Source organism: Gossypium arboreum, chromosome 1, assembly GCF_025698485.1.
Source record: "Gossypium arboreum isolate Shixiya-1 chromosome 1, ASM2569848v2, whole genome shotgun sequence".
Lineage (NCBI taxonomy): Eukaryota > Viridiplantae > Streptophyta > Magnoliopsida > Malvales > Malvaceae > Gossypium > Gossypium arboreum.
In genome coordinates, this window is record NC_069070.1 from 32,611,834 (window position 1) to 32,621,154 (window position 9,321).

The following is a 9,321-nucleotide window of genomic DNA, read 5'->3' on the forward strand; positions in this document are numbered from 1 at the left end:
ACACTTCAACAGCACCAGTCAAAATTCCTACAGTCATCTAATGATCTTCTAAACATGAAACACTTCGTTTAGTCAATGACTCGACAACCCAAAATAAAGATGTATTGACAGCACTTACCGATTGCTTGAACCACGACTAAGTATCGCAATTATTTTACTAGAATGAAGAGAACGAAGAAAACAAAGAATAGGGATGAAGAAGACCACTTACCCAATAGAACAGAGTAGAATATGCTTCAACAAAGCAAACTGAATGAACCGAGAAAGGTAACCAGCAACTAAAAAGGTAAAAAAATAGAGATGGGAAAAATAAGGGTAGTGTTAGAAGCAAAAAGAAAGAAAACGGAAGGCAACACAAAAGAAAACGGCAGAGAAAGGGGGTAGGGAGACGCCAGAAAAGAGAGGAAAAATAGTGGTTTAGAGAAGAAGGGAAAGCTAAATTTTTCCCAAATGATTCCTAATTAAACTGCTAACTTCCTCACCCCTCAATTTTCTCCCCATATCCCTAATTTCACTCCTAAAAACGTCCTTCACATCCCCTCAACAATTGAATTCAAACTTCACACAAACACTATAGGTATTTTACTTCTATTCAAACTCCCTTACGGTATAAATAGCAAAAAAACCACTCCCTTGCACGCACAGGGACTCGAACTTATGGCCACTAACATTTTAACACTCCACCTAACCACCAGACGAGCAGACCCATTTTGACATATTTTAACAACATTTATTTATAAGCCTACTAATTAGAGATAAGGGTCTATTTACTTAGAAACAAAATTTTTCCCAAGCTAAGGCTTGAACCCAAGACTTTTTTGACACTTCTCAGGATACTTAACCACTGAAGCAGACATGTATTTGTGTCACAATTATACAGAAACAATTATACAAACTTTGGGGTGTTACAACTCCACCCCCTTAAAAAAAATTTCGGCCTCGAAATTTTACCTGATCAGAATAAATGAGGATACTGCTGTTGCATCGCATCTTTAGGCTCCCACGTGGCCTCCTCAGAGTTATAATTATGCCAAAGAACCTTAACCAGTGGGATGGATTTTCTTTTTAAAACCTTTACATATCGCTCCAATATCTGGACTAGCTCCTCCTCAAAGGTCAAATCTAGCCTAACCTCGATCTCCTCAACTGGAACAATATGCGTGGGATTAGAGTGGTAGCGCCTCAACATAGAGACATGGAACATGTCGTGAATCTGATCTAACTCTAGTGGTAACTCCAGCTGGTAGGCAATCGGTCCCATATGTTTTAGTATGCGGTAAGACCTAATAAACCTAGGGCTCAACTTGCTCTTACATCCAAACCTCAGTACCTTCTTCCATGGCGAGACCTTGAGGAAACTGAAGTCCCTCATATAATACTTAATCTCTTGATGCTTCAAATCTGCATAGGACTTCTGTCTGTCTGATGCCGCTTTCAGTCAGTGTCGAATCAGTCTAACTTTATCCTCGGTATCAAAAACTAGGTCAGGGCCTAGAACACGCCGCTCGCCCAACTCAGTTCAACATAAAGGTGTGCGACACCTACAACCATATAATGCCTCGTAAGGTGCCATCTGAATGCTAGACTGATAGTTGTTGTTATAAGCAAACTCTGCTAATGGCAAGTAATCCTTCCAACTGCCTCAGAAGTCAATAACACAACTCCTCAACATATTCTCCAGTATCTGAATTACCCTCTCAGATTGACCATCTGTCTGAGGATGGAAAGTAGTACTGAAGTCCAACCTTGTACCCAGAGCTTCATGTAAATTCTTCTAGAACAGAGACGTGAAGTGAGGATCCCTATCAGATATTATTGAAACCAATACCCCATGTAGTCACACTATCTCAGACACTTACAGCTTAGTTAGTTTTTGCAGAGAGTAGTCAGTGCAAACAAGTATGAAATGGACGGACTTGGTCAATCGATCTATGATGACCCAAACAGAATCCTTCTTAGTGGGTGTGAGGGGTAACCCACTAACGAAGTCCATAGTCACTCACTCCCACTTCCAAAGTGGAATCTTAATTGGCTGCAACAATCCTGAAGGTAATTGATGCTCAGCCTTAACTTACTAGCATGTCAGACACTTAGCCACAAATTCAGTAACCTTTTGTTTAAGGCCTGACCACCAGTATAACTCACGAAGGTCACGGTACATCTTATTTCCACTAGGATGTATAGCATAGGGGCTACTATGCGTCTCTTGCAGTATGGATTACCTCAAATCAGTTTCCTTTGGAACACAAATTCTCCCACGGAAATAGAGCACCCCTTCGCTATTTAGTCCAAAATCCACAGTATCACCACTTTCAACCTGTCAAAATCGAAGACTGAGTGACCCATTCTTCATCTGTTTACCTTTAATATGCTCAATCCAAGTCGATTTAACCTGAAGTTCGGCCAACAGACTACCATCATTAAATAAACTGAGACGAGCAAACTTCGCCATCAGATCAGTCATAGCCTTACGGCTCAGTGCATCAGCCACCACATTGGCCTTACCAGGATGGTATCAATCGTACAGTTGTTGTCCTTAAGTAGCTCAGTCCATCTATGCTGCCTAAAATTTAGCTCATTCTGAGTGAGGAGATACTTAAAACTCTTGTGAGCAGTGTGAATGGTACTCTTCTCCCCATACAAGTAATGCCTCCAGATTTTCAGTACGAATACCACTATGGCCAACTCCAAGTCATGCGTTGGATGATTTTCCTCATGAGTCTTAAGCTGACAAGACGTGTGTACTACCACCTTACCCTCCTGCATCAACATACATTCCAAATCGACATGTGATGCATTGCTGTAGACAGTAAACTTTTTCCTAGACTCTAGCTGTATCAAAATAGGAGCCTCAGTCAGTACAGTCTTGAGCTTTTCAAAGCTCTCTTGCTGTGCATTAGTCCAGTTAAATGACACACCCTTGCGTAGTAGTTTAGTCAAAGGTGCTGCAATCAGTCTGCTACAAATTGTCGATAACACCTACTAGTCCTAGAAAACTACAGATCTCGGATATAGTCTTAGGCTGCTTTCAATCCAAGACAGTCTCAATCTTTCGAGGATCGACTCTAATCCTCTTAGCAAAAACCACATGTCCCAAAAATGTTACTTCAAGTAACCAGAACTCACATTTACTGAACTTAGCGTACAATTATTTCTCTTGCAAAATCTGTAGAACCACTCTAAGGTGTTCATCGTACTCATCCTCAATCTTCGAATACACCAGTATATCATTAACAAATACCACCATGAACCAATCTAGATAAGGCTAGAACACTCGGTTCATCAGATCTATAAAAGCTACCAGTGCATTCGTCAGTCCAAATGGCATTACTAGGAACTTGTAGTATCCATAACGAGTCCTAAACACCATCTTATACACATCATCCTTCTTAACTCTCAACTGGTGATACCCTGATCGAAGATTAATCTAAGAGAAAACTAAAGCACCTGAGAACTGGTCAAACAGATCGTCTATCTTCGGTAGGGGGTACTTATTCTTGATGGTCAACTTATTCAATTGCCGGTAGTCGATATACATACGCATGAATCTATTCTTCTTCTTCACAAATAGGACTGGTGCTCTCCACGGAGACACACTAGGGCAGATGAACCCACGATCTAGTAACTCTTGAATCTGAGCCTTAACTCCACAAGCTCCTTCGGTGCCATTCTATAAGGGGCAATGGACACCGAAGCTATATCAGGAAGGAGCTCAATCCCAAATTCAGCTTCACGGTTCGAAGGTAACACAGGTAGCTCTTCAGGAAAAATATCTTTAACTGAAGAATCCCCAGAATTTAAAACACTGATGTAGGCCAGATACGCCTCACATCCCTTACGAACCAACTTTTCGGCCCTTAATATAGAGATCACATTTGATAAGTAGTTCCGGCGCTCCCCAATTATGACTACCTCGTTGTCTTTTGTAGTCCTTAGTACATCCCTTTTTGTGGCACAATTTAAACTCACTCAGTGTTTAACCAACCAGTCCATTCCCAGTATTAGATCAAATTTTCCTAAAGGCAATTCCATCAGATTAGCTAGGAAGATAGCCCCTTGAACCTCTAAAGAAACGTCTCTAAACAACTTATTTACCCTTACCAATATACATAGTTTTTAGATACAATACAAGCTATATAGGAGTGAGTAGATCCTATATCTACCAGTGCAGTATAAGGTATATTATGAATAAAGAATGTACCCGTGATGAGGTTTGGAGCATCTCTATCCTCTCGCGACGTATAACATAAACTAGAACCGGCTGCCTCGCCTCAGTATGACCAGCACCTCAGCCCTGTACTCTTAGACCACGGCCCAACCCATAACCACCTCTGACCTAACCATGGCCTCTCGGTGGCTGCTGAACTACTCTCAGTGGTGGTGCAGTACCCATGCTAGAAGCTTGCATCTGATCGAACCTCCGTGGGCAATCCCTAATACGGTGCTCTAAAAAACCGCACCTCAAGCATGCTCCAATCCTTTTCCAACACTCGTCCAGATAGCGTCTACCACAATTAGTACACGGCGGCTATCCAGTAGCAGCAATAGGGGCCTCAACTTTGATCGGCCTATCAACTCTGGCCTTTTTCTTAGGCCTCTGAACAGAACTCGAGGGCTTTGAATCCCTCTTCCTCCTACCTCTCTCTCGATTCTGGCGTTCAGTGCACTTCACTTCCTCGACGATCTATGCCTTATCAAACAAAGTAGCAAAGTTTTTCTCCCTTTGTGGAGCTATTAGAACTCTCAAATTATCCCTAAGGTCATCCTCGAAGTGAACACATCTATCATATTCAGTGGCCACCATACCACGTGCATAGCGGCTTAGTCACAGAAATTCGGCCTCGTACTCAGCCACTGATCTATCCCCCAAAGTCAAATTCAAGAACTCTCTCCTACGGGCATCCACATAACTGGCAGCCACATACTGCCCCTGGAAAGTGGTCTTAAAGAGCTCCCAGGTCAGTCGATCGCGCTAAGTGCCCTCCTTAACCGTAAGCCACCACTGGTAAGCCTCATCTCTCAGCAGTGATACTGCACCCTTTAGTTTCTGCTCAGGGGTGCAGTCTAAATCGTCCATAATCCTTTCTGTGGCCTCAACCTAGTACTCAACCACGTTAGGGGTAACTCCAGCAGTACCCCTAAAAATCTCGGCTCCATTATACCGAAGTCGTTCCGTAACCGACCCTCGGCCTCCAATTCTAATATTGGGCCCAACGACCCTATCTAAAATCCTCAACATGGTCTAAGACAGTGTGTCATCCCCAGACGCTTGATCATGAGACCCAAATCCAGTCTCAGTCACCGACAAAATAGGCGCCTCACTAGTATCCAGATTAGGCAGGTTACCAGAAGATAAAGACTCAATTCGGGCCCCTCTACGGTCTCTACCACGGCCTCTTACACCCCGTCCGCGAGTACCTCTAGTGCTCATTGTCTAATTACGTTTTATCTGTATTAACAATTTTATGCATTAGTTTACAGTTCCAGTGTTTATTAACAGATATTTTATAAAATAGTATCAGAAGTGTATGGCCTGTTTCCTACATCGCAGTTTCTATTAGTGTCTATAAGTTTTACTACAGTATCAGTATACACTAACTTGAGTTTGTCTAGTACAGTCTATCTATAGTAGTCTCGGTATATACTATCTATAGCAGTTTAGTTTATAAATAAATAACAGTTCAGAGGACTTACGGAATCGGCACCGGAGACTCGATGTACCACACATTTAGTAAAATATTTCATATCATTTAAAAATCAGTTCTTAGAGAATCGAATTTTAAAAACCCAAATCCACAACTGAGTTTTGTAACTTGGCTTTGATACCATTAAATGTAACACCCCAAACCCGACCTAGACGTTATGGCCGAATCTGGCGATGTCACATGGTAGTGTTTTTTGAAAATGTGGGTTTTCGTCAAAAACATCTTTTTTATATAACCTCTTTACAATATTTTATGTTAATTCTAGGATGTGTCATTCATTTTCAAAATGTTATTCATTACCACAAAGTTATACTCTTTCAAAACGTTATTAATTTTTAAAGCATCACTTATAGCGGAAGCTTTTTTAAACAGTTGCGTATTTCAGTGAATTTTGTTAAAACATTTGATTCTTCTTGAAAACTCGATTATCCATACTACTAGCAGTTACAAATCAGGCAATGAAAATCCCAAATAATCCATGAAAATCCAAAGAGGCCATTATTACAGTAAATACCCCAAAATAAACTTTAAATTATAATTAATTACTAATATATAATGAAATGTGTCGTGTGGCCACCGTTGAGTCCTCTGCAGCACTGATTCGCCTATGTCTGGGGATTACCTGTACAGATAAAATAGATGGGTAAGCTTATGAAAACTCAGTGTGTAATTCCATATAAAGCAAACAGACAGAATGTAATCACAGTCTGGGCCTAAGCCCATTTCAGTATCAGCGACAATATCAGTTTGGGCTTTAGTCCATCTCAACATAATGGCAATCATGTGTTTGGCCTTGGCCCATTACAGTAACAGTAATCAGTACAGTAAGAGATTATACAGTGTGCTGGTCCTACCCAGCCAGCCTCTACAATCCATCTTCGTCCATCCCTACACTCCATGTGGGGATATAATCAACCCACCCATCCTTACACTTCAAAAAGTATCGAATGCGGCACTAGACAGTAGTTTGTAGCTGAACTACCAGTAAATTAGGCCCGAGGCCTTTCAGTACACTTCCTCTGATCTATATATACCCATCCCCATGCAATGCATCATACAATCATGGCATGCCAAATCATGGTATCATATATGTATTCAGTATAGCTTTAACAACATGCTCAAAATACAGTCGTACATGTATATACATAAAGTACATCGGTATAACAGTCATTTAGTCAATCAGGGATCTGGGTAATCTTACCGACCCTACAGTAGGTCCACAGTCGACTCAGGCGACCCGCGCAACCTTAGCAGTCAAACAGTAAAAATAGGCCTATAAGCCCATGTAATTTACCCATGTGGGCCCATACACCCTGTGGCCCATAAGGACCAAAATGGCCTTAGCCGTGTGGATCACATGACCTGGCCCAATAATCTCACATGCCCGTGTGGTTTACTTGTGTGGGGTCTATACAGCACAATTTGGTCCGGCCCATGAATCGTACATGGCCCGCCTCATCGATCACATGCTTGTGTCTGATCACACGGCTACCACACGGGCAGCTGCACGCCTGTGTACCGTCAACTTTCACATTTTCTAGCTTTTCACCGATTTCCATTCTTAGAGTCGTGTTTACACACCTGGTATTGGTTCGAAGGTAGTGCAACCACGAGTACTCTAGCACCTATTATTGATCATTAACACATCAATTAAATCATTTAAAATGCTATTCGATCGAAAAACTTGGCAAGGTATTTCAAGCCCAAACTGTTAAACCCCTTACCTTAAATGAACACTGGTGACTTCACACTTCAACAGCACCAATCGAAATTCCTACAGTCGTCTAATGATCTCCTAATAACAAAACACTTCGTTTAGCTAATAACTCAACAACCCAAAAATAAAGATGTATTGATAGCACTTATCGATTGCTTGAACCACGACTAAGTATCGCAATTGTTTTACTAGAACGAAGAGAATTAAGAAAATGAAGAAAAGGGTTGAAGAAGACCATTTACCTGATAGAACAAAGTAGAATACGATTCAGCAAAGCAAACCGAACGAACCGAAAAAGGTAACTAGCAACTGAAATGGTAAAAAAATCGAGATGTGAAAAACAAGGGTGGCGTCAGAAGCAAAAAGAAAGAAAATGGAAGGCAACACAAAAGAAAATAGTGGAGAAAGGGGTAGGGAAACGCCAAAAAAGAGAGGAAAATAGTGGTTTAGAGAAGAAGGGAAAGCCAAATTCTTCCCAAATGATTCCCAATTAAACTGCTAACTCCCTCATCCCTTAATTTTCTCCCCATATCCCTAATTTCACTCCTAAAACTATCCATCACATCCCCTCAACAACCGAATTCAAACTTCACTCTACTACAGTATTTTACTTCCATTCAAACTCCCTCACGATATAAATAGCAAAAAAAAAAAATAGGGACTCGAACTCACGACCACCAGAATTTTAACACTCCACCTAGCCACCAATCCAGCAAGCCCATTCTGATATATTTTACTAGCATTTATTTATAAGCCTACTGATTAGAGATAGGGGTTTATTCACTTAGAAAAAAAATTTTGCCCGAGCTAAGACTTGAACCGAAGACTTCTCAGGTAGTTCCCAGGACACTTAACCACTGAAGCAGACATGTATTTGTGTCACAATTACACAGAAACGATTATACAAACATTGGGGAGTTACAGTTGTAGTTGAGGATGTGGTTGGAGACGTACTAATAATTGTTATTATGGTTGTTATAATAGTGATATTTCTAACCACTAGAAAATGGTGGCCAAAATATTCAAAAGTTATTGAAAATTTATGCTACCAATGTGGTATGAAAATGCATTGGTCACATACATGTTGTATGTTTAAACATCTAGTAAAATTTTATCAAAGTATCCATTAAAAAAAGGGAAATAATGTTGAGATAAATTTCGTTATTCCAAAATGATGAAATGGAGGATAATTTTTCAACTGAAGATGAAATTTTTTGCTATGATGCTAAAGCTGACCATGCATACATGATGATTAATATGTTCTTAGTTTGTGTCAAAATTTTGTTGGAATCCAAGCATTCAATTTTAATTGTTTAATAATCATTAGAATTAATGGCTGCTTGATATTTTCTTGGGGATAATCTCTTTCTCCTCATTACAAAGGATGCTTATAATCACTACTTCTCATCCACGGTAACCTAAGCCAATCTAATCAACTTATTTTGAAATTTAATTTGATTTCTATTAAAAGTTCAATTTATATAATTCTCTATTCATAACTCTATGAATTTATGAAACTCTTTACACTTTTTGTTATTGGGATTTCTATGTAGAGATAAATATTTTTATTTTTATTGGTTCATTTTTAATAGAATTTATTGATTTAATTTTAATTTTGATTAAAATATATGATTATTGTAGAATGAGAGTAAAAGTACTTATTTTTCATGAACTTTGGAATATTCACCCTATCTGGATAATTTCATGATTGAGATGTTTAAACCTTTATAGTTGCAAAGTTACTCTAATCGATCTTATAATAGTTTTTGTTTTATTGTGTTATGGTATATAAAACAATTTATCTAACTGCATGCTTCTTAAAGTGATTGATTAGTAACATGAACTTATTCTTTGCTATGTTTAACATACGCTTTATTTATACTTATTCTTTATATAAAA